The sequence below is a fragment of the Rattus norvegicus genome, chromosome 3 (assembly GCF_036323735.1).
Source record: "Rattus norvegicus strain BN/NHsdMcwi chromosome 3, GRCr8, whole genome shotgun sequence".
Lineage (NCBI taxonomy): Eukaryota > Metazoa > Chordata > Mammalia > Rodentia > Muridae > Rattus > Rattus norvegicus.
In genome coordinates, this window is record NC_086021.1 from 160,772,274 (window position 1) to 160,797,857 (window position 25,584).

Below are 25,584 nucleotides of genomic sequence, written 5' to 3' on the forward strand. Positions count from 1 at the left end.
TTATGTAATGTTTAAATGAAAATCACTGGAGTCTCTCTATAAAACTTGGTCATATTTACCGATGTCCCTCTTGCCCCTTAGCAACCTCCATAACCACCATCCAGCTGCTGGCTGGCTGGACCACCAGAATGGGACTCCTTTGGCAAACCCATGTGACCTAGCATCCGGCTACTCTAAGGACCACCACTTACTCCTGCTGTAGAATTCAAGGAGAGTTCTACATACCTGTGCTGTGTGTTTTCTCTGCCTTTTAACATAGCCGCAACAGCATCTTCAGTTTGCAGACTCAACGGGAGCTCCACCAGTGACCCTGCCGTCAGGTCTAAACTCAGGATGTGCGTACTGTCACAGGGTTGGGTGGTGAAAATATATGTCCTTCTCAGTAGCTCTGTAAGGCAGTGTGTGCATAGTGTGCAGTGCTGTGCTCTGGAAAGTTGAGCCTCCACCTTGTATTTGTGGTCAGACATTCCTGAAAAACAATAACTGATGATGTCTCTTTCACTTCTGTCTCAGTTAGAGTCTTGCTGCTGTGAATAGACACCATGACCAATGCAAGTCTTATAAAGGACAGCATTTAATTGGGGCTGGCTCACAGGTTCAGAGGTGCAGTCCATTATCATCAAGGCGGGAGCATGGCAGCATCCAGGCAGGCATGGTGCAGGAGGAGCCAAGTTCTACGTCTTCCATTGAAGGCAGCCACGAACAGACTGAGCATCCTCAGGCAGCTAGGAAGAGGGTCTCCAAGCCCACCCCCACAGTGACACACTTCCTCCAACAAGGCCACACCTTCTAATAGTGCCACTCCCTGGGCCAAGCATATGCAAACCATCACGCAATCTGTCTGAACCAAATCCATAGCTATCATGGTAGCTATAATGTACATAGCCTCTGTAACTTCACCACAAACACCACACCTCATCTCTTAAAGCCGGCAACTCTGCTCTGCCAATTCTGTTGCTAGATCTCTGCCATCCCCAGGTCTGTCATAGGGACCTGGCTGCTGCAGGGCCATACGTTTTTGTGGTGGCAACAGTGAGTTCTAACTTCAGCTCTACTGCTCTTAAATATTTCAATGTACCAATGCCATATTCTTTCCCTGTGCTTTTAGAGCCCTTTCAGTGAACCAAGTATCAGGAAGGGTCCTCTGTGTTCATCTGCTGGAAGTCTGCCAGCAGTGTTATTCTGCTTGGCACAATTTCCAACCCTGAACAATTTCTTCCTTGTTATATCTGTAGAAGAATCCTCTAAGCTGTACAAAGGATCATTGACCATGACTATTTGGACCTGTATGCTTCAACACCTAATCCATTTCAATGTTGTTTGACATGAATACTTCAACATTATCTGTGCCCCATAGTTCCTCTCTGTCTTTTTCCAAGACTAATTTGATTTCATTGTCTGTTTCACATTCAACAGAAGTCTCACCAGTCTGCCTTCTCTGGTGTGGATGAAATGAATCCCTTGAACCTCGTTTTGGATTTTTCAGTCAGAAAACAAACACCCGCTCCCTTTTATCAGCTGAACAGGGCTGGGTGGAGTCTAGGTCCTTTACCACCAAGCATATCTGCAAATGCAAATTACACACATAGAAAACACCTGTGCATTTTCTCCAAGAAGCTGTGCATGTTTCGAGACATAGCCCCCATGTGTCGTGGGAGTGCTGGGGTTGGGCAGGAAGGAGGTAGCCGTGGGCATGAAAGGGATGATGTATAGGGACATATAATAGGCAAATTATTATAGAACAATAAGACTAACCACCTCCCCTCACCTGGCTGCCAGTGAAGGGGAATCTGGAAGAGGATGATGACCACGGAAGTAGAAGTACATAATGCAAACAAGGTTGAAGAGAAGTTGACGAGTCCTCTATATAGGAAAAAATGCAATCTGTATTAAAGGGGGGGTATTCGGTTGATTTTTACAGTGTGGTGTTGTAGTGAGAACTTTGTTTTTTTTTTAAAACACATAAATGTTAGAGGGATATGTTTTCGTTCTGGTCCCAGGTGTGGGATGGATGTGGGGCTGCTTTAGATTGTCCTCAGCAGCTGCCTGTGATTTGCCTCGTGTTCCAGCACGATCGTGATTTTGCCAGCTGCACATAGGTCCTGCAAGTGTATGCCATTTGGAGTGCTGGGGGACTCCTGAGAGGACGTATAAAGGCTACAGCCCCAGAGGGGCTGTGGCTATTGCTGCTCTTGCTGGTTGCCATTGTTTCAGTCTGTCAAGTGGTTGTGTGCAAAGAGATGAGAAGAAGAAATCCTGACTGCGAAGATCAAACTTGCCCAAGGGGCTCAAACCCATAACCAGCAGGAAGCAGTCTAATTATACTGACGCCCCCTTTCCTCTTTAATCTTCTTTCTCTCCTACCTAGTGTTAGGCGGTGGAGGTTAGAATAGGGGTGGGGAAGGGAGATAGAATAAAGAACCCATAAAGTATCAAAAGTCAAGTTATGCAGCTTGGGAAAGCCAACAATGGTTCTCCCCATGGGAAAAGCTGAAAGCCTGGCAGCTACTCAGTCTACAAGGCTGCAAGCCTCAGCAGTCCCCATCCGGTGCTAAAGGCCAGAAGGATTCTTGGAGAGCCACTGGTCTTCCATCATGCTGAAAAGCAGACAGAGCTGTATTCCGATGTCAACAAAGGACAGCAGTGTCAGAGGCAGCGACAGTGTATATGCACTCCCCAGCAGGAAGCAGAAGCAGGCAGGCAAATGCAACAGCTTCTCCATGGGACCTTTTAGAATACGAGCTAGAGGTGGAAGGTGATGCCCATTCAGGAAAGGGTCTTCATCCTTAGTTAATTAACCATCCTGGGAAACACCCTTACAGAGTCACCCAGAGGCACGTTTCTTAGTTGATTCCAGACCTGGTCAAACTGAGAACCAAGAAGAAACATCACAGGAAGATGGAATTTGGAAGCCCCCATGAAGGCTGTATGGGGGGCTTAGCCTAGTGCTGAGACTGGGGAGTGAGGGAAGGCTTTGGAGTTGGAAATCCTGTGGTCTGAGTTAGGCCTTTAGAAAGTCACACCGCTGCTGTGAACAGCCAAACTGGGAGTGGGGAAAAGGTAAAGAGATTCTCTTATAGTTGTATTTACAGGAAAATGCCACCTAAGGGCATGCTTTGAAGTAGGTCTTGATTGGGAACGGTCAATCGGGAGTGAGCGTCCCTTAACTCTCCACAGTGTCTCCAAGTCCGAGCAATGAGTGAACTCGTAACTCCACACAGCAGTGGACACTTAGATGATCTAAGCAGGGCACACACCGTTTCTACAGCATCACGTGGTACTCCAGGAGGTAGACACAACAGTGATCTCCACAGCTGAAGTGTGACCTTCTCAACTCCCCAGCCTTAATGCCCTTGGCTAAAGGCCCTCCAGGACAGGCTCCAAGAAGCCTTCCGAACTCCATCTTCCTCTGCCTTTCCTCTAGTCCGTCAGCCACACGGGCCTATCCCACGGTCCCTGGATGGTGTGTCCACTCCCCATCGCTCCTGATTGAAAGCCAGGTGCTCAGAGGTGGTTAATTGTATTCGCCTCTCTGCCCAGGGAGCAGGCTGACGTTCAGCTCAATCCCTTTCTACTTATTTCCTGTTTTCCAGTCTAATTTTGGGCATATTTTTTCTATTTAAAGTTATTTGCTGGCACTAGAATACAGTACTCAGAGAGACAAAAATACCCAAAGTCTTGTTAATGAGGAACAGGGAGGGCACTTGGAACTTAGGGAGAAAGCATAGGAAGGAATCTCCCCGGCAGGGAGGAGAGGGCTGGGGTGATGCGGGCAGGGGCTGAGAAGGAGACTGCAGAGTGGAGAAGGAGATGGGCTTCTCACGGGAAGCAGGAAGGTCCTGATTTCCTCACCGTTTGGCCCCTCACACTTCTCATCTGTAAAATAGGAACAGAGTGCCAGGAAGTGTACAGGGGCAGGGATCAGAATGGGAGGCTACCTCGAACCCAGTTCTCAGGATGTCTACCTTCAGCAGACTACCGCGTCCCAAGCCAGAGATACAGACTTCACACACCGTCCTGGACCTGCAATGGAAAGTCCTCCAGATGGGACAGGTGAACAGGCAGGGTTCAGATGACGTCAGGATTCTGAGAACAGTGAAGGGTGTTCATATCCCCGTCCTCTCGACAAGTGCCATTGGATGCTGGTGGTGTGGCTCAGTGGTGGAGCATTTACCCAGGACGCACAAGGCCCTGCCTGGTTCATTCCCCAGCACTTCAAACAAACACACGAAAATGTCACGAACCTTTTCTCTACCAGGCCATTATCTCATTTTCTCTTTTGATGTTCCTTCCCTTTCTCCTTGTTCCTCCCTTCTCATTCTCCTATTCACTATTTCTCTTGTTTTATTTGAGACCAATGTAGCCCAGGCTAGTCATAATCCTCATTAGGTAGCTGAGGGTGATCTTGAACTCATGCCTCTGTCTCCAAAGTCCCCTGGGTGCTGGGGTAACACTCATGCACCATCACAGCTTTCCAGACCGTGATCTTGACGGTGCGACTGGGGGCCTGGCTCCTCCGTTGTAAGCACCCTCCTTTCTCTGCTCACACATGCCTCAACTTTCTAAAAGCAAGATGTGTTCTGAAACATAGGGTGGGCAGGCTTGTCTCTCCCCCAGATAAGCTTTGGTAGTTCTACTCCCAGATCAGAGCTTTGTACAGTCAGGAAACTGACAGCACAGATTTTACCCACTTTCCCATTCCCATAGAAACCCATCATCGTGTGTTGTAAGAGTCATTTTCCATCCCCTTCCATTTTGTTTAGGCTTCCCTTTGCCACCAGTGAGAAATCTGTTGAGCACCCGCCATCACGCTTCACTTCCCACGGCGCTGGGGTCGCGGTCAGAGAAGTAAACTAATTCAGCGGATGTGACTTTTGCAGGCTCCTCACTGCTTCCTTGCCCAGGCAGAATCCCAGAGAGTACTGTGTACTCTATCTTAACATAGAGGAGGCAAACGACTTCCCAGAGTTGTCACGGTGACTGAGTGGCTCGGCTGCGACCTGTGCTAAGCAGCAGCCTGTTGCAGCACTCCTAGGACGAAAGACACTCTGGAGGGTCATGGCTGTTCCTCTGAAGGTCAGCAGCTTCCCGGGGAGTCACATGAAGGCCCATCTACAGACCCAACGATCCGGGGTCTGGGTCCAGACCGCACTTTCTATTCTTACAGAACATTTAACCTCTTGTGTCAACCTCCTCAGCTGTAAGATGGGAATAAATCATACCTCCCACAAATGCCCATGCAAAGGACAAAGTTTTACCGCTCAGGGTGCAAGGCCCAGAAATAGGACTTCAATGGATCAAGGGTGATGCAAATATTAGCGCTCTTTATCACTACGAACATAACTATTCTCAGATGATACGGCTACTTGGATCGAGCTCCATGTGGGCTAATTTAATTTGTAGGACATGCATTGGAATTTTCTCTTAGAAACCGACTTACTTTGTTCTCCCTTTTAGCAGAAAGTCAGTTTGGTGCAGATGAATGAAGAAACAAACAAACTAGCCTTCAAGACTGGCGCTCAGGGAGACAGCTCATCTCCTTACACCCTGGGACTTCTTATTCAGGATTCATCTTAGCTGTGACTGGTGATGCCCTCCTCCCCTCCTGATGTCCATCACCTGAACAGTGGGACTGCGGCACTGCAAGGCTGCAAGTCTCTGATACCTGCATTCAGGACCAAGAGAGGATGTGAAATGACCAGGGCAAGCAGACGCACTCTAAGCACTGGACTTGGGATATTTGCACTTGGTTCTGCTCCCACACTGCCCCTTTCTTGTCCTTGGGGGAGATCCCTGACCTCTTGGCCTTTGTCATTCCCTACCTTTAAAGGGCTGCAGGGAGGGACCTGGCTCAGTGCTTGGCACACAACAGGACTTGATGGGAGCCAAGTGCTCTCATTGTCACAGTGTTCTTGACTCCTGGTCACAGTGCTGCTGTTGCTTTTATCGTTTCTGCCACTTCGCAAACGAGAAACTGAGGCCCAGAGAGCTTAAGGGAGTCACAGCAGCAGAGCTGGCGTGTGGATCCAAATCCATGTGCTCTGGGATGGATGTCCTTGCCTTTTCTGGATGGCACAGGGAAAACACAGAGGCCTCCCACTCATGAGGGATAGTACTAAGATTGGATCCAGGCTTAGTAAGGTCCTACCCTGAGCCCTGTGTCTGCTGAGGCATGAGTCAACCTCCAACCATTCAGGCAGGACATCCAGGGGACAGGGCTGTGGAGGCCCCAGTACCAAAGCTTTTCAACAACTGGACCTCATTTGAGGTAGTTGCTTTGGAATGGAAGGGGTACACAGGACGTATGGTGTCCCTCAGGCATGTGGAAGGCGGCTGTCAGCAAATATGGAAAATGATGGAGACAGCTGAATTTTTTCATGTTGTGTGGACTCTAGCAATGAAGCAGGAGGAGTTTGGAGGGGAGGGCTCTGGGATGCAGGGAAAGCGTTACAGATGTTGGAATCACGAAGGAAGGCAGGCTCTGGCCCCTTTGCGGTTGGGGGAGCATCTCCTGGCATCTACAGAAGGACCCTGGCAACTGGGAAACTTCTGTAGCCTAGAGACAAATGTGCATCTGGCATGGTGGGCACAGAGGTAGGGGTTCCTCTCTGGACTGGTTCTTCTTTCTAAGCTGAAGCAAGGCCCTTCTCAGGACGGACACTCAGTGCAAAGTGAGCCTTGCTTCACAGAAAGGACAGTGAGAAGGAGGTGGGTAAGGGGCTGTGGTTTCTTACATAGTGACTTTCTGGTGCTGCCTAACCATTCATTCTAGTTGAAATACTCCTCCACGAAAGGATGCTAAGACTCAGTCAGCGAACTTACAAGTCTCAGGAAGTCCATGAGCTCATAAGTCTCAGGAAGCTCCTGAAATTTACAAGATTCCCACAAGACTTCCCTAAGTTTATAAAGACTGCAATTGTTGCTGGGGAGAGGAGAGAGTCTGACCAGTGAATGGCCTGGTGGGGTTCCAGGAATGCAGTTGTCATGGGTGAACTTTTCAGTGACAGCAGTCTGTAAGTCACCATACTTCTATAAATACCTTTCATCCTCACTCTATAAGTAGCCCAATAAACTCAATGATTTGGTAAGCTAGGATTGAGGGGAATTGCTTGTTCAGTTCACTGTCAGTGTCCTATCTGGGGAGAAGAGCTGTGTTTACATGTCCCCAGGAAAAGTGACACAGTAAGCAGAAATTTAGGCTGGGGTGGCTGAGACACTCAGAAGATCTTGTAAAGTGTGGAAGGGTTTCTGGAGCTTGTAGGACACAGAGGTGTGATAGGGGAGTGGGGCAGTAGACTTGTATTTAATGAATTCTTGCTATGGATAAAGGAGGTTGACTCCATCTGTGTGTTCCTATGGGGTAAATGAATAATAGATCCACTGAAGAACACATTCTTCCCATCCTTCTTGGGTTTTCATTGATAAGAAAGAGCTCTGAGGCTTAGCTCTCTTCCCATGGGAATGAAGCAAGCTCTGTCTTCTGCCAGCTAGAATGATTTGATCCGTCAAGAGCCCAAGTCTGGCCCAGTCAGCTAGTGAGGCAAGGTCCTCAGATAAGCTTACATTGCCAGACAACCACAGTGTGTTTGGTGGGTGGGGACGGTGCCTTTGGGAAGAGAGGCTAGGAGCTAGAAGGATACCTCAGAAGTTTCCGTTAGTATACACTGGCTTAGGTGCTAGTGTGTCTTGTGGCCTATGAGATATGTAGTTCCCCTTGCCCTCTGCAAGCTGCTCACCAGCCCAGCTCCTGATGCTGACCCAGAATGCATTCTTTCCCTCTCCCTGTTGCTCCCCACTGTGGTGCTGCATGCTGTGTCAGCCATGCTTCTTGACACACTTGCATCTCTCCAGTTCAGACCCCCAGCAGAGAAGGGTCTTTCTAAAGTAGGAATCAAGTAGTATTCCTCCCTTTTTACCCTGCCTGTGTCCCCTCCCCCTCCACTGACCTTTCTCCAAAATCAAGATGGTTGACTGTGACCTCCTCCATCTCACCTTCTCTGCCTCTTACACCATTGCGTTTTGTTGTCGTTTGCTCTATTCTTTGTTGACCGTGATCCCAACCTTTACATCTCTCCAACATGCTGAGTTCAGCTCTGTCCTGACTCAGTTTGTCACATGTCTTTCAAGCACCACAAGAGAATGTAAATGACAAAAGTCCCCGAGATGTTTACAGGCTCAAGCAGTCATGGAGTGCATTTCTCAGTGTGTAGTAGATGAGCTGGTCAGGAGTGGTCCTCCTCCTGTTGATAACGCAGGGACCCAGGCTCCCCTCCACTGTGGCTATTCTATCCCGGGGCCATATCTTTGCATTCAGCAGTCAAGAGGAAGGCAAAAGACCAGGGAGGAGGCTTGTCCAGGTCTGCAGAACCCAGATCTGCTCCCATCTAGGTAGCAAGAACAGGTCATGGGATCAGACATGGATGGAGAGAGGCCATGAGCAAGTTCTAGTAAAAGGGAGAGCATTTAGTGATCGCCTTCTCAGAGATGCCTTTCTTGGGCCATCTCTTTAAAAAAATGACCCTCTGTCACTGCCATTATTTCTTTTATTCACTATCTCTCATTTATGTCTGCATCTGTTGTAACTCTTCTGAAAGGTAAACCCTGTGAGGCTGGGGACTTTGGCCACTCTATGCCATATTCCTAGCACCCAGATTAGGTTTCTGCCAGAGACAGCTGCTTAATGGGTGTTTCTTTAAATGATGTCACCCAGAAACGAGAAGAGGAGAAAAATACATTCCAGTTCATCTTCTGGTATGATGCTGACCCCCCCGAACCCAGACTACAATAGCACACAGGAGACCCAATGGCTTCATGAAGTCCACCCATGTAGATTCCTTTCCCTCCCCTTCTCCCCGTTGCTGTAAATCTCAGAAAGATAAGACTAATGTTTGAGTCAAGGAGACTAGAGACAGGGTTGTCTCTGTTCTGGCTTCTGTGTGGACCCCTCTTCTCTCTTCTGCCAGCTTTAGTTTCCCAGCTTGCAAGGCGAGGGTGGCTCAGAATGGGCCAGGCAACATCCACATTCCCTGAAAGAGTGCCAAGGGCATGTGACCTCCCCGGAGCATGGTTGAACCTTCTTTTTCCAACTGCTGACCTTTGGAGAAAGCTCCCCTCCTGATCTTCTCTCCCTCTGTGGTCTTAATAAGGCTTAATGAGGGGCCTGGCTGGGCCCAGCCCCTCACTGGCCACCAGCTCATTCTTCCACTCTAGGGTAGGGTAGGGGGGAATGTGGCTAATGACAGGGTCTTGGTATGGGGTGAGCTGACAACCTCGGCTGGCCTTTCTGGGCCTCTATTAACAGACCACACAGGGGAATGTCTTCCCAGGGCCCATGATTTTCAATTTTTCCACTGGAGAAAGCAGCTGGGAAGAGGTGGCCAAGAGGCCAAAGGCAATCATCTGTGTTTCTCCGAGTACCATTCTACCCACCCTCAAGCTTGCTACCAACTCGCCCTCCTGCCTCTCCACCCACTTGGCTGTTCACCTACCAACTCCCAAACCTATCTCCCACCTATCCACATATCCATCCTTCCTCCTAACCATCTACCAAGTTACCATCCAACCATCCAGTTAACCATGTAGGCAAACTGTGTCCAGCAAATATCCTACCTATTCATCCACCTTCCACCTATGCATCCATCCTTGCGCCTACACATCCATCTTTCTACTTCTATATTCGCCCTTCTCTTTATGCATCCATACACGACACTATCAACCATAAGCACAAACTAACAAGGGCTGAAACTATAAGTCAGAATAAGCATTTCTGCATTTCAAGTTGATTGTTTCTGGCATTTTGTCACAGCATTGGAAAGTTGACTGACACAGAGTTTACTGAACTCTGAACAAAGTAGAGGCTACGTGAACCCAGTCATGGGGATCAATAGTGGCACCAGCTTCCTGGGGTTGTTGAAAAGACTAAGGTTAAAGCACACGGAAGACATAGAAAGGCCCCTGCCATTGTGCATAATGAAGAAAATTACTTACGGTTTCAGAGTAGCCGTACAAAGCCTGGGGAGGATGGAGTGTTTTCCTTCTCCAGGCTCTGTTTGCTTGGAAGTCCTCCATAGCCAAGTTGGCTGCTCCCCTCAACCCCCAGTTAACTGTCTCCTCAGATAGCCCCAAAATGTGTCTGCTCTGAGTGCGTCTTTAATTCAAGCCAATGCCACTGAGTGTCCGGCTGTCAGAGAGGGTGTCAGGGAAGGCCCCTTGGCAATGTCATCCTTCTAATTACCCAGTGCCATGCCCCAAGTTCAAACAGATGTGGCCTGGCAGGCAGGATGGCAGAGCCCTTATAGACTGAGCTGTAATGCCAGGCAGGCTTGGGCTGGATGCTTGCCTTCGCCTCTTCCTTATGGTAAGAGTGGCTTTGTATTTCTGGGGCTCAAGCCTTGTCTGTAATGGCTAACACAAGGGCTGACAAGCAGATGTGCCTTCATGGGAGGCTTGATGGCATCCTGCCCTCCAATCCAGCCCCGCCTCAGAGACTGGATTCTGATTGTGGCATCCCTCCCTGCTCATGGACAGTATAACCTGAGGGCAATTCCTCAGGGTGTAATACTGCTTCATTGTGGTGGCTGCATCCTCGTGAAGCCAATCTGTCTTCCTTAGAGACTCAGAATGAAGCCTATTCTGAAGGGTGCTGAGCAGAGAAATAGAGACAAAGTCCACCCCAACAACACATGGGATCCTCATGGAGCCTGGTGTCCCTGGAGCTCTAGTAGGAACCTTCCCATCCAGTGGGTCTCCTGTATGAAGGCCAGCTCTCTCTGCAAACAGGAGAGTCAGCTGGTACAAGGCTAATGAATGCTGCCTGCAGGGCATTTGACTTCCCTCCTGAGGGCCTGAAAGATTTCTTCCCCAAGGGCTTGAGGACTTCTGTGTTGCACACTGGGGCAGCTTGGTTCCCTGGATCCTCTGCTCCAGTGGGGTCCAAACTCTTACATCAGAGCCTTTGTTCAGATGGCAACTTTAATGAAGGGCTTTCAAGCCCCACGATGAAGAACTGTGCTGTCTTCTCTGAGCATTTAGGAACTGTCCTCAGTGATGCTGCTCTGTTTCCAATTACCCAGACTTTAAGCCCCAGTTCCAACCACATGCTGCCTTGAGAGGGCGAGGGAGTGGGCAGCTGGGGAGAGCCTCTACCTGTGTTGAGGATGTGGCCCTGTGCTCAGCCTGTCATAGCCAGCTCCAGTGCACGGGGGGGGAGGGGTCTTCCCCAGACACACACTCAAGAGTTGTAGTGTGCTGGGTTTGAACACGGACTCTGAAGGGAAATCACCAGCTCAAGGGAGACAAGAGGGAAGAGGCCGCTGTCAGTGGGAAAGGGAAAGGAGCAGTGGCCAGACAAGCTTCCCAGTGACACAGTTTAAGCAGGACAAGGGATGACAAGGGAAAAAAGCTGCAGGGCAAGGGATGTGGTACCATGCATGGTTCAACTTAGATTTTGAGATGTACCAGGGAAGCTCTGGGTCTTGAACCCTCTGGGGTATATTCTTTTTCTCCTCCCCCCCTACTCCTTCCTCCTCTTCCTCCATCTCCATGGCTCCTCTGTGGTTAGGCTCGTCCTTTCTCACCTGGCCAGTCACCCTGGCCTTCCTCTGGTTTCCCTACCTGCCCTCATTTGTAGAAATTCATTCATTTATTCATTCATTCAGAATATGCTAAGGGGAGAGAGAAATGGAGCTGGGCACTTCTATCCTCCCCACCTCATCCTGTCCTAGCAGACCACGCCCATTCCTAATGTGTCTCGCTCTTTCAGGCTGTCTTTAAATCTGTGTTTTCACCATTTAGAATCACCCCTGCTCTACCTTCTGGAACATTCTCATTATCTGTCATCCACTGAGGCTGAACTCAACGTCTGTGTCTTCCCAGGTGGCCTTCCCCTGCTTCAAGTCACTTCTCAGAGCCACATTCTCTGTACATCTTTCTAGGTATCTAGATCTCACTGGTCTATAGGTTCCATAACAGCAGAAAGAGTGGCTTCTGGGACTCTGAGCTAAGGTGGGCTAAGGAAAGTGCTCTTAGAAGAGTCCAAAGTAGGAACCTGAGATCCCATGTTGAGGTTAGCACCCAGCTATAGAGTTCTTCAGCATACTCCCCAGTGCACCGAGCCTCGGTATTGGAATGACGAGAGGCAACCTGGATACTATATGCAGTTAGATGTCTAAGAAGAGGGCAGTGCCCACCAGGAGATGCGGCTGCATGAATGATGGTAGAGTTGGAGGGGGTGCTGGGATCTTCAGGATCCCCTCCCCTGAAACCCACGCCAACTATGGAACTATGGTTGTAGGTGGTTCCTGCCTGGGAATTGCCCTAGAACTGCTGAAGGATGTGTTACCCCCCAAGGGTGATCCGTGCTGGTGACTGGGGTATGTAGGGATCTTCTCACTGTGAGGGCCATCTGACTGTGACACCTGTCACCCTGCAGGTGCCTAAGGCTAACGAAGCTGACCTGGCTGCCCGGACAGGGTTCCCTTCCTCCCTCTCAAAGGTCATGAAAAAGTTGATCTCTTGTGTGTGGAGGGCAGCATGATGGTGGAGTGCAGAACAGGTTGTGAGCTTAGCCTTTGACAGCTGAGCCAGACCCCTGTGGAAGTTAGGGAAAGGATTGAAGGCCCTCAAGGAGATGGCAACCCCGCAGGGAGACCAACAATGTCAACTAACCTGGACCTCTGGGAGCTCCCAGAGACTGAGTCACCAACCAAAGGTATACACTGGCTTGTCTGAGGACCCCAGCTCATATGTAGCAGAGGGCTGCCATGTTTAGCCTGAATGTGAGAGGATGTGCCTAATCCTGCAGAAACTTGATGCACCAGGGAGGAGGGATACCGGGGGGGGGGGGGGGGTAGTGCCCTCTCAAAGGAAAAGGGGAGGAGGGATAGGAGCAGGAACTCTTTGAGAGAGGACCAGGAAGGGGAGAGCATTCAGGAGAGAGAGAGAGAGAGAGAGAGAGAGAGAGAGAGAGAGAGAGAGAGAGAGATTTAAAAACAAGATGGAAGAAGTTCCAGGCACAGGGATCTGCGTGTGCAAGAGCCCTGGGGTGGAAAGAGATGGGCACTTTGAGGAAATGGGAAGAGGCCATTGTGGCAAGAGCGATGCCAGCTGGTCAAGGGTATAGCAGGCAGATCAGGCCTCCCAGGGCATGGGCCATGGAGAAGGCTTGGCTTTTACTTGGAGTGTGCAGAAAAATGATGGAAAATTTCACACTGGATAATAAGACAATGCCTCAGATGCTGGGGACAGAAGGTCTGGGTACCTAGCCCTACCCCCAGGACAGTCTCTAACCTATCCATATGCCTTGAGATAGGGTGGTAACCTTGGAATCTAGGCCCTTCCACTGCCTTTGTTAGCCTCAGTCGTCTTGTCCTTTTGATCTGGGAACCCCCTTTATTCCCTTCAGTCATGTAGGACCCCTGGGGACTTCTATTTATCTGCAGTATAGCCTGATACAGGAGTAGGGCAGTGCTAATGACAATGAGGCATTTGAGTGTAAAATTTAAGTGCATCAGAAATCTCCATCATGAGCTGGAGGGATGGCTGAGCAGTAAAAGCATGTACTGATCTTGCAGAGAACTGGAGTTCAATTTCCAGCACCAGTGTCAAGTAGCTTATAACCACCTGTAACCCAAACCCCAGGACATCCAACACCTCCAGCCTTCTTGGACACAACACACACACACACACACACACACACACACACACACACACACACACAGAGATACGTGTACATACTTATACACACTCTCACATACACTCACACTCAACACACTCAACACACACACACACACACACAGGACAGGTGGAGACATAATCAAAAATAAATCTTTAAAGGTTTTCAGTCATTAAGATAAATATTTCAATACTTAAAAATATAATCCACATTAAAACCCAAGACAAAAGGGAAAGTGCATAATGTGGGTTGAATTCATAATTAACTGAAATTTGGGTATTTTTATTTGTGAATGAGTTTTTGGCATTAATATTTTGTACTCCTCTCAGTGCAACAGTGCATTACCTGCTGTGTGGAATTGGGGAAACCCTTGGAGTGAGCAGGACAGATGATATTCCAGCATTCATAAGAGTTAGACCTTGGGAACACTCTAGAATGATCTAGAAAGCACAGCTCTGGACTCTGTTGAGAACCATCACTTTGTACAGATTGGTGTCTTTTCCACATGTTTCTGCTTTCAGTCTGGGGCTAGCCCCTTAGGGCTCCATCTACCACTGGCTGTTGTGCTCAGGGATTAACTATACCGCTCCTGGGCATATACCCAAAAGATGCTCCAACATAAAACAAAGACACATGCTCCACTATGTTCATGGCAGCCTTATTTATAATAGCCAGACGCTGGAAAGAACCCAGATGTCCTTCAACAGAGGAATGGATAGAGAAAATGTGGTACATCTACACAATGGAGTACTACTCAGCTATTAAAAACAATGACTACATGAAATTCTTAGGCAAATGAATGGAACTAGAAAATATCATCCTGAGTGAAGTAACCCAGTTACAAGAGAACATACATGGTATGCACTCACTTCACTGATAAGTGGATATTAGCCCAAAAGCTTGGAATACCGAAGGAACAATTCACAGACCATATGAAACTCAAGAAGAAGGAAGACTAAAATGTGGATTCTTCAGTCCTTCTTAGAAGGGGGAACAAAGGGGTTGGGGATTTAGCTCAGTGGTAGAGCGCTTGCCTAGGAAGCGCAAGGCCCTGTGTTCGGTCCCCAGCTCCGAAAAAAAAGAACAAAAAAAAAAAAAAAAAAAAGAAGGGGGAACAAAATACAAGAGGAAATGCAGGGACAAAGAGTGGAGCAGGGACTGAAGGAAAGGTCATCCTGAGACTGCCCCACCTGAGGACCCATCCCATATGCAGCCACCAAACCCAGTCACTATTGCTGATGCCAGGAAGTGCTTGCTGGCAGGAGCCTGATATGGATGTCTCCTGAGAGGCTGTGCCAGAGCCTTACTGATACAGATGAGGATGCTTGCAGCTAACCCTTGGACTGAGCATGGAGATCCCAATGGAAAAGTTAGAGAAAGGACTGAAGGAGCTGAAGGGGATGGCAACCCTATAGGAAGAACAACAGTATCAACCAACCAGACCTCCCAGAGTTCCAGGGGACTAAACCACCAACCAAAGAGTACACATGGAGGGACTCATGGTTTCAGCTGCGTGTGCAGCAGAAGATGGCATTGTCTGGCATCAAGAGGAGGAGAAGCCCTTGGTCCTGTGAAGGCTCGTTTCTCCAGTGTAGGAGAATGCTAGGGTGTTGAGGTAGGAGTGGGCAGATGGGAGTGGGAGCATCCTCATAGAAGCAGGGGGAGGGGGAAGGAGGAGGAGAAATGGAAAGGGGGGGTAAGGGGATAACATTTGAAATGTAAATACATAAAATATCATTATATATATACATACATAACACACACACACACACACACACACACACACACACACACACGAAGAAAAACTGTAGAGATCATGCATAGGCCATGTGATGGATGGAGCTGAGGGACTGAGAATCCCTTATCAGTCATCCATCTCCAGGCACGGAACTCTGTGAACATATCTCTTCAGAGTTCCAATCTGACATCTTCCTTGGCCTAAGATGAGCAGAGGAGTTACTCTGAGCCCCCATGGAATATGCATCTCTGAGGAAAGCCTGCTTACACAAAGCTAGCTCTATGTGCCAACTTCTAAAAATCTGTGTTCAGTATAGATAGGACCCCCGGCCTGATGAGGACAGCTTGAGAGGAGGGTTCAAGACGGGGAAGGAAGAAGCAACAGTGATGGAGGTGGTGGAACCGCTGACCATGGACATGTTCTCTGCCACAGATCACAAACAGACCCCTGCCAACCTGACCCTTTCTTTGTCCACTCTAATTTCTCTCTCCGAACACTGACGGTCTGTCTTTTGGGGAAATCTCCTTTCACCTCCACGGACCTCAGTTCCAACATCCACCATGTAGAAGACTGGGCTCAGGATTGCTGCCTTTGGGGTGAGTCCAAGGATCTAGACACCGTGGGCTTCAAGTCCCTAGCAAGCTGGAGGTTAGCTTCATTGGCATGATGCCTGCCTAGAAGGAGGGAATTTTGATGGAAGTATTGCTTCTCAGACTGGCCAGTGGCTGTGTCTAAGAGAGATGTATTTTCTTGATTAATGATTGATGTAAGAGGGTCCAGCCCACTGTGGGTGTCACCCTTCCTAGGCAGGTGGGTCTGAGCTATATAAGAAGGCTAGCTGAGCGAGTAAGCAAGCCAAAAGAACAAGCCAGTGAGCAGTAATCATCCATAGGTCCTGCTTCCAGCTTCCTGCCTTGAGTTCTTGCCTTGCCCTCCGTCAATGATAGACTGTGCTGTGGAAGTATAAGCCAAATAAACCCGTTCCTCTCCAACTTACTTTCAGTCGTTTTTTTTTATCATAGCAACAGGAAGCAAACTAGAGCACCTAGTGTTATGATTGGCCCAGGGTTTGATGAACAACACAACAGAAAACATGGTATGGTATTATCATGCCTATAATCCTGGAAATGGGGAGGTGGAGGCAGAAGGATCAGCAGTTCAAAGTCATCACTGGTTACATAGCTAGCTGGAAGCCTGCTTGGACTACATAAGCTATTGTCTCAAAGACAATGACGAAAAAGGAAACAGAAACCACTCCTTGCCCACTGTGAGCCCTACCCCACTAGCTAGGGAGACCTTGGTAGTTGCATGCCCTTGTGATGCCTCAGTTTCCCATCCATGGGAAACTGCTAACTGGCTGCTAACTCAGAGTGTCCTGGCGGGGTGGGAAGTAAATGAGCTGATGTTTGTATATAGTGCCTGGAGAATAGCAACCACTCAATAAATGCTTCATGCTCACCTCTAGTCGAAGATAAAGTTCCTACTTTCTCCGAGACTCTGGAGTTGCAAGTTTCAAAGAATCTATTGTTCAGGGATTCCGTGACATTCCAAATCTGTAAGCGGCTAGTGGAGATGCCGTGTTCTGGGATCCTTGATCCATAACTTTGTGGATTTGCCTCATGCAAGCTGGGAGCCTGTCTGGCTAGCCCAAGCCTGGTACTCTCAGCCACCAGCCAAATAAACACAATAAGCCTAAGAAACATCCAGAGATGGCTTGACCTTCTTCACTGACCTTCGGTAGCTAACTCTTATAATCAATGAAGACAAACAAAGGCCATCCCTCTCCTAGCTTGGAACTCCTTTTACCGAGGACCTACTGTGGCTCCCTACTTGTTTTCCAAACAAGTCCTATCTCTCAGCCCGGCTACTGAAACCCGGTTAGCTCTCATCCACTTTAAAGCTGAGAGCTTATGAACAGGGAAGGGAAGTCAAGATGATGCCTAGGAAACTCTTCTAGGACTACATACCTTTGTGCACTCTTACCTACACCCAAACTATTTTATTAACCAGCTGTCAAGTTCCATCTGGGCTCTGAGGACACAAAAGTAAATATGGAAGACTGCGTCCCTTGGGCACTCACAAAGCTCATTTCAACCCTCTCTCACTGCCCAGCCTTCATCCTAGGCCTTAAGTTTACAGCCTCCATAATGTTGGACTCTTCTCTCGTTTGCAAGCGGACCAGTACCACCACCTACCACTCAGGGCTGGGGTGGAGAGGAAAAGACGTGGAAATGGGGAGCCCTTACACAGCCTGCATGCAACAGGTGTGCAGTGCACATCGGTTCTGTCAGGGAGGTAGAGGTCCATCTTTCCTACCACCAGATCCCTTTAGAGCCCTCCATGGGAGTTGGAGACAGGCGGGGCTGGGATCCAGCTCTGGTAGGAGGATGGGTGCACATGTACCTGCTTCCCTGGGTGGGCTGCAGGGTATGTTGACTATTCTCAGACAGACTCAAAAGAGGCTGAGGACGCATGCTGTCTTCCCCAGCTGTGCCTGAGTCTCACCTCCTGGTTTGCTGCGGCATACAACAGACCTATTCCCTTTTCCCTCTATTTTGGGGGTTGGGAGGAGATGTTTCATAGAGGGCAGAACAAAACTAGCTCTAAGAGACAGGCTGAGGCATTTAAGCCCAGTCCAAAAGGCAGTGGGGAGTGAAGGCTAGTTCTGGGAAGGAGTCTCCAGGCAAAACTTGCCCATCACCTCCCAGGAGCGCCTCTGTTCCTTGCATCTCACCCTAGAAGCTGTCTGGGGCTCCCGCCAGGGCCAGCCATGAGCCCCTGGCCTATTTGGGGGTTAGATTATTTTTTCATTAAGTTTGTAATTATTGAAAAGTGCAAGTCATTTGCGACGTCCTGAGCGAAGCAGGCAGTGGAGGTTAAGGCTTTTTTCCCTGCCTGCGGCCGGCTGGGCCCCCACCCTGTTCTGGGGAAAGGGGAACATTGTTGGGGAAAATAAACAGGAGGCTGAGATCCTTCAGGGACTTTATGAGCCTGACCCCACCCCACTCCCTAGCCTGCTCCTTATTAATTAAAGGGAAGACTAGCTTCCAGGGCACTTTCTGGACAGGCTAGGCCTGTGGGCAGACCATAGGGATATTGTGGGCAGGCCTTGAAGGTAAAAATTCACTCCCCTGAAGAGGACTGTATATCTCTCCCATTTCTATAGCCCCCTGGCATCCCAGGAGGGAGTTACTATTGTGGATACTGAAATAGTTCCTGAAGAGAAAGGGCCACCATGGAAGGTGTCTGTAGGGTATTTACTCTGTGAGCAGTGGGACCCCATCAGCACCCCAGCTCTCATCTGTGTTAGTCATGGAAAACTGTGGACACACACAGTAACCCATGTACATATTTGTTTACATTACCACTTTTGCTGTGTGCCAAGTACTGTTCTAGGCAAGAGAGTGAGAAGACAGGTATCCTCATCCTATCCAGGAGCCAGTAGAATACAGGGGTCAGCAGGTACTCCAACTAGATGTGTCAACCAGAGTGTCTGTCATTCCTTGCTAGGCTGATGACAGACAAGCACAGGTAAGGCAGATTATAGCTAGTCAGTCATAGGAAGGCAGAGGACCCTACAAGAAAGTGACTCTGAGGGGTTGGGGATTTAGCTCAGTGGTAGAGCACTTGCCTAGCAAGTGCAAGGCTCTGGGTTCAGTCCCCAGCTCCAGAAAAAAAAAAAACTTAAAAAAAAAAAAAAAAAAAGAAAGTGACTCTGAGCAGAGACCTATGGTGGAGGGGGGAAGGTGGCAAGTTTTTGGCAGTGTGACTTCTACCTTAACAGCCTTAAAAGAATCAGACTGAGCTCCCAACGCCCACCCGCTTTCCTACTTCTAGGTTTCCTGGCCAGGGTCCAGTGCTGTCCCTCCTGCTGCCTGCCCAGCCTGCAGTGTCTTATCTGCGCTTCCTTCAACAAATCACTTGTCGCTTTTTGAACTGTACCCAGCACATCTGTAAAACCAGACTGCCAAGCCCTTCCATGGGAGACACGGACTGTCCAGTGACGAGCTCAGAACCCTTGTTATTGGTAAACGTCTGCCCCTCGAAGCAGTGTTTTTCCATTTAAAATACTAATGAACTGGTTTGCTGAGGCTCTGCCCAGTACCGGAGTGTTTTTCCACTTGGATCTCTGATGGAAGGGACTGGGATAGTAGCCAACTAAAGACATCCCTGTTCTTCTTGTTAGCATAAAATAAAATAAAACAACCGCCCCTGATGCCCATCTTCAGTCCCAGCACTCTGGAGGCAGAAGCAGGTGATCTCTGTGAGTATGAGGACAGCCTGATTCACATAATGAGTTCCAGGACAGTCAGAGCTCCACAGTGAGGCCCTGCCTCAAAATAAAAACGGAATGAATTCAAGTTCCCCCCAAATAAGAACAAACAGGAATACAGACTCAGGAGCCGAGATGTTTGAAGCTCTGAACTACAGCAGATCCATCAATGGACCGGAGAAGTACTGAGCAGATGCTCTGGGGCTGCAGACAACTGAATGGTTTCTCAGAAAGACGCAAGGACTAGAGGAGCCAGACGCCAGCAGAGGTGCTAGCGAGGCTGTGGTGGAGGAAGGCTGGACTTGGGAGCCCTAGATTTCCAAGCCCTTGTCCAGTCCATCCAGGGCTCCGCTCAAAGCCAACCAGCAAGGGAAACTCACTGGAAAGAGGAACCAAAGAGGCCCCCAAGGGAGGTGCTCCAGGCCAGACAGAGGAGGACCTCAACCCTTTTGCCGAGAACGTTAGGACTACCTTGTCCTATCCTGTGTGAAGAACTCACTAAGAATCATATCGAGTCCCTAGCTTCCGTAACCACAATACCTGACAGAACCAATCTAAGGGAGGAAAGGTAGATTTCACTCATGGTCATAAGTTCCACTTCCTAGTACGATGGTTGTCTAAGTAACTGTGGGACTGTTTATAAATGGCCACACTGTTATAATATGGACAGGAAGCAAAGAAAGGAGGTAGACAAAGGGGGAGAGGGGAAAGAGTCCCTTCCAAAAATTTAGCATTTCTAGGGAGGGGGATTGTCTTAAAACTTAGTGACCCAAACAGCCACAGTGGATTGCTTCATAGTATAGCTTAGCTTCATGTGGCTCTGTCTGGCCTCCCTTAAATGTCTCCTTCAGATGCCTAGTGCCCTACAGCCCACTCAGCTGACATCGGCTGAGGTAATAGAAATGATCTCGTCACACATCCATTGTCCTCCAGGAAGCCAGCCTGGGTTATTGCCAGCCTTGGGCTTCCCTGAGCTGAAGGAAACAAAGACCCAAAGATAGAAGTCGTTCCCCAGCTTCCCCCTGTGACGTGTTTGCTGTTATCTCATTGGTCAAAGTCTATTATGACTGGGGTAGAAGACTAGGGCTTGAGTAGAAGTCAAGAATCTCCTGATCTTTGTTTCGTGGCTTTTCTAGGGCAACCTGAAATGCAGGTGACAGTGTGTGTAACACAATAGGAAACGGATTTCTTGACACTCTGCCCAGAGCCTGGTGAAAAATAGCAACCTCATTAACTATCAGACATGTTGGCCTTTGAAGAGATCACTCAGGGAGCCACATCATAGGACTCTTTTCAGGGTGAATAGAGACTGTGCCAAGTGCTCAAAGAAAACAACTATGTTTAAGTGGCTATTGTAATGGGGGGAGGGGAAGGCCGAGAGTTTGAGAGGGGCCATTGCTAAGATCGAGTAGACACGGCAGGAATCAGCATCGACAGTCACGACAGCAAAACACTGAAGACAAAACTAACAAAAGTAAGCACCAGGGAAAACAATCGCTGTCCGTCACCTGAGGAAGCCAGAGATGGAAAGAGGCTATAACTAAGCTAAAATCCCGTCCTGATTACAGAGGAAGCCTGCATGTGGCATCTGAAATGAGAATGTCTCCAGACATACACTGGAGTGAGGGGAGGAACAGAAGCTGCCTTATGTGACTTTATAAAGGAAAAACATCAGGGTAACAAAGAACATACTACCCCAAAGAGAGAAAGATCAGACATTAGACCCATGGAATGACATGGAAACCCACAAAGCTTCAACACCTGCTTTTCAGCAGAGGGGACTACCCCTTTAACAAGTGCTGTGCAGAATACTGGGTTTCCCTCATGGAGAAGGATGAGACTAGACCCATATATCTCACTCTGTTAAAAAAAAAGTCAATTCAAACTGTGTCAAGTGCCTCAGTGTAAGTCCCGAGTCTCTGGAGTTGTTAGGAATCTCCTTAAGATCATGGCTTGGGTGAGGACTTTTGGAAAAGGACCCAGGCAATAGCAACAATGATTGATTGGTGTTTATGTAAAATTTAAAAACTTCCATTCAGCAAAGGAAACAGCATAGTGAAGAGACAGCTAATGTATAGCAGGAGCTCATTGTAGCTACACACACACACACACACACACACACACACACATCATATCATATCATATCATAAAGAACTCAAAAACTTAAAAGTCAGAAAACCAAATCAAATCCATATATGGGGAGTTAATCGAATGGAAGGTTCTCGAAGAAGTACAAATGGCCAATAACCGTGACGGATGTCCAACATCCTTAGCCATGAGGAAGGTGAAAGATGTCCAACATTTTTTGCTATCAGGGAGATGGAAATTAAAACTACGTTGAGATTCCATGTCACCTCAGTCAGGTTTCTGTCGTTAAGAAAACAAATAAAGGCCAGAGAGATGTCTCCATGGGCAAAGGCTCTTTCCCAGCCTGATGGCTCTGATTTCAGTTCCCAGAACCCATATGATGGAGGGAGAGAACAGACCCGACTAGTTGCCCTCTGACCTCCACATGTGAGGTGTGGAATGTGCACAGACACGTACATACAATCAGTACATACACGCATACATGCATGCACACATACACTCACATGCACGCACATACATACTGTTTATGGAAAAGGACAATAATAACAAAAGCTGTTGAGCGTGTCAGGTGGACCCCCTTATTCTCTGATGGTGGGGTTGTAAGCTAGTGCAGCCATTAATGAAAATCAGTATGGGGGTTCCTCAAGAACCAAACCAAAGGTACTGCATAACCTAGCCACACCACTGCCATGTACAAACCTGAAGAAGCCCACAGAGCTGCCTATAACCCATGTTCACTGTGGCACTCTTCATGACAGCCAGGCCGAGAATCAGCCTAGGCTCCCGTTGCATTTGCTTTTCTGTTTCTGTGATAAACACAGGGTCCTAAAGAACGTGGGAAAGAAAGGGCTGTTAGGCTACTCAGCCCAGTCACTGAGGAAAACCAAAGAAGGGACTCAAGCAGGAGCAGAGGTGGGAATCACAGAGGGAAACTGATTACTGCCTTGCTCTCCATGAACTGCTCAGTTTTCTTTCTTATCTATCCCAGGACTACCTGCCCAGGGCTATCTGCATCCACAGTAAGATGGACCTCGCTCACATCAGTCATCAGTTAAGAAAATGTTCCAAACACTTGCTCACAGGCCAGTGATGGAGGCAATTGCTCAACAGCCTATTCGGTTGCATCCCTGAGATGTCTGAGACCCAATTTCCTCATCTATACCAGTGGACAGCACATGCTGGATCATGAAGTCAGACTGCCTGGTCTCTGGTCTCCCTGTCAGCGAATACGCCTTTCAGCGTGTGGATTTGTGGATTTACAGAGTAAAAACATTTACAGGTTTCCATCCTACACAAAATGGACATGTTAAGGAGAGTAAATCAACTATGCAGATCAATTTCCTCATTTCTTTCTCTGCAAGACTCGGGATAGCTCAGTGTGATGCTCAAGTCTTTGTTTCTTCATCTGTTTCATGAAACTAGAAAACTGTTTCCTGGGAGAGCTGAGGTGAAGGGACAAGATGGCCATGCTCTGCTCACTGTAGAAAGTGCTCTGTTCCCATGACAATGAATGGTTTGGCCACTGCTGTCCTTTCCCATCAGTTTTGAATCAGTTAGCCTACCATGCCTCCGAGGCGAGCTAAGCAATGTTTCACTAGACTCTTCTTGGCTGAAGGAAGGAGTACCTGGTAAGGAGGTAGTTACTATTATTGCTAACTTTGTATGTTACCATAGAGGATGTAAGAAGTATGCAGGATCGCTTCAGAAAACTTGTGGCTAGTAAAACTAAATAGAGGGGCTGTTGAGGTGGCTATGAGGATAAAGGCACTTGCCACCTTTACGCGAAAGTAGCAACCTAAGTTCAGTATCTGGAGCCCAAATAAAGTTGGAGGAGAGAACCAACTCCACAAAGTTGTCCTCTGACCTCTACATGCATGATCCATGCAGTGACGTGCATACCTCCCTCTGCTCATAACACACACACACACACACACACACACACACACACACACACACACACACCCTACTAGTAAATAAAATAAATTTAAAGTAAAAGCTAAACAGAGGACTAGGGTATGTGTCAGTTGGTCATGTCCTTACCTAGTTAGTATTCATAAAGCCCTGGGTTTGATCCACAACACCTTGCAGACCTAGGTATGATGACTCACTTCTGGAATCTCACCATTCAGGAGGTGGAAGCAGGAGGATCAGAAGGTTGATGACATCCTCAACAACTTAGAGAGTTCAAGGCCAGCCTGTCGAAAACAAACAATTAAAGAGGAACTTAGCTGAGTTGATAGCTTGGTATTGTATGCATAGAGCGCACAGGCCTTCGGGCGTACATCTCAAGGAATGGTTTGCAAGTGTACTTCTTGACTAGATCAAGATCTAGAACTTTCTGTGCATGCTGTTTGGCTCTTTCATGCCCTCCTTCCTGCTGCCCCCCCCCCACCCTAACTGCCATTGTAGATTGCAGACCATGGATAAAGACAATATTCATCAGTCTTCTCTTTCATGGCTGTGATTTTGCGTTTTGGGTCAGATATCTCATGATAACCAAGGTGGTTAAAATACCTTACCACTTTCATGATGAAAGCTGAAAAGACGTTGCAGAATCCGATTGTAGAACCCTACTCAGGGTGCAGTTTCCATAGCTCTCAAAAGCCCACCGTGGCCCTCATGAAGTAGCGGGGAATCAGAAGATGGAAATGTTGGTTACCCTGGCTTTGTTTATGCACACTGTATATGTGAATGGAAGTAGTACATCATAGTTCATTACCAAGTACAGCTGTTCTGTATCAACAGCATTGCTATGAGTTTAAGCAAGGAGAAAGGCTAATTACTCTGATCTGATCATTACACCTTGGGTGTTGTCTGACAGGTGAGGAATTTCAATGGCTCCCATGGAGATAGGCATCTGTGCTATCGCTGCTGTTGTCTCTGCCTACCTGAAAGATGGACTTTAGAATCTGGAAGTGGTCCATGTTCAGGTAGGCCAAGGCAGCCAATAATCTGCTTGAAGTCAAGGGTGGGCCAGATCCTGTCATCTGCCTGGATGAAGAGCATTCTGAAAAGGACCCAGGGAAGAGGGGAGTCTGCCTGCTTCCCCCTTCCCCAGGTATTTCCCTTTACAGCCTGCTGCTGTGGCTATAGCTCTGTTCCAACAACCACTCCAAGATGTTTCCAAGAGCCTCCTATGCACTAGGCTCTGTGAAGAGGGCTGAAGATTCTGGGAGGAGCAGACACAGATCCTGTCGACAGAGACTCTGGGAGCATGACTGAGTTTAGTGATAGAAGAGGCCCCAGTCCAGACAAAATGTGACCTGTCAGGGTATGCCAGTCATGGGCACTGTGCCCTCTAGTCTTTTCATGCTACTACACATGCGCATGGGAATTTTACTCTTCCCTTAGTGGGATTCCCATTCCCTTCATGGGACTGGCCTCTATCCCCATACAGAACTCCCTGACACTCACTCCTCGAGCCTCCGATGGGTGCTCACATGATAATTTACATGGTTATCCAGATTGTGTAGAAAGAACTGGGTCCAAGGAGGAGGCACCAGTGGCCAAGGTCATTTGACTACCAAGTTTCCCTAAGGCCATCTTCATTTCCTATGCTGCCTTTCTCCTCAAGGGTCCAGGAGAGGATGCCCTGGGTCTCTTGAGGTTACTGGAGTGATGTAACATTGCCAGATGGCATCAGCAAAGTAGTCAAGAAAAACAGTCATCTTACAAAGAGAAAGGGTCTGCTCTGGCCCCCTAGATGTGGACAGTCCGGTCAGTGGTCAGTTAGCCCATGGCTCTGACCTTTGCTGGGGCAGCTCATGATAGTGCTCATGACAAGTGACCTTCCTAAAAGTCCCGGCACCTTCA

General features: G+C 48.3%; 1 pseudogene; it reads right to left on the minus strand.

The window, feature by feature from the left end:
- On the minus strand, positions 1-24,695 carry Hnrnph1-ps2 (heterogeneous nuclear ribonucleoprotein H1, pseudogene 2; annotated as a pseudogene).
- Between the last annotated feature and the right edge of the window lie 889 nt (positions 24,696-25,584).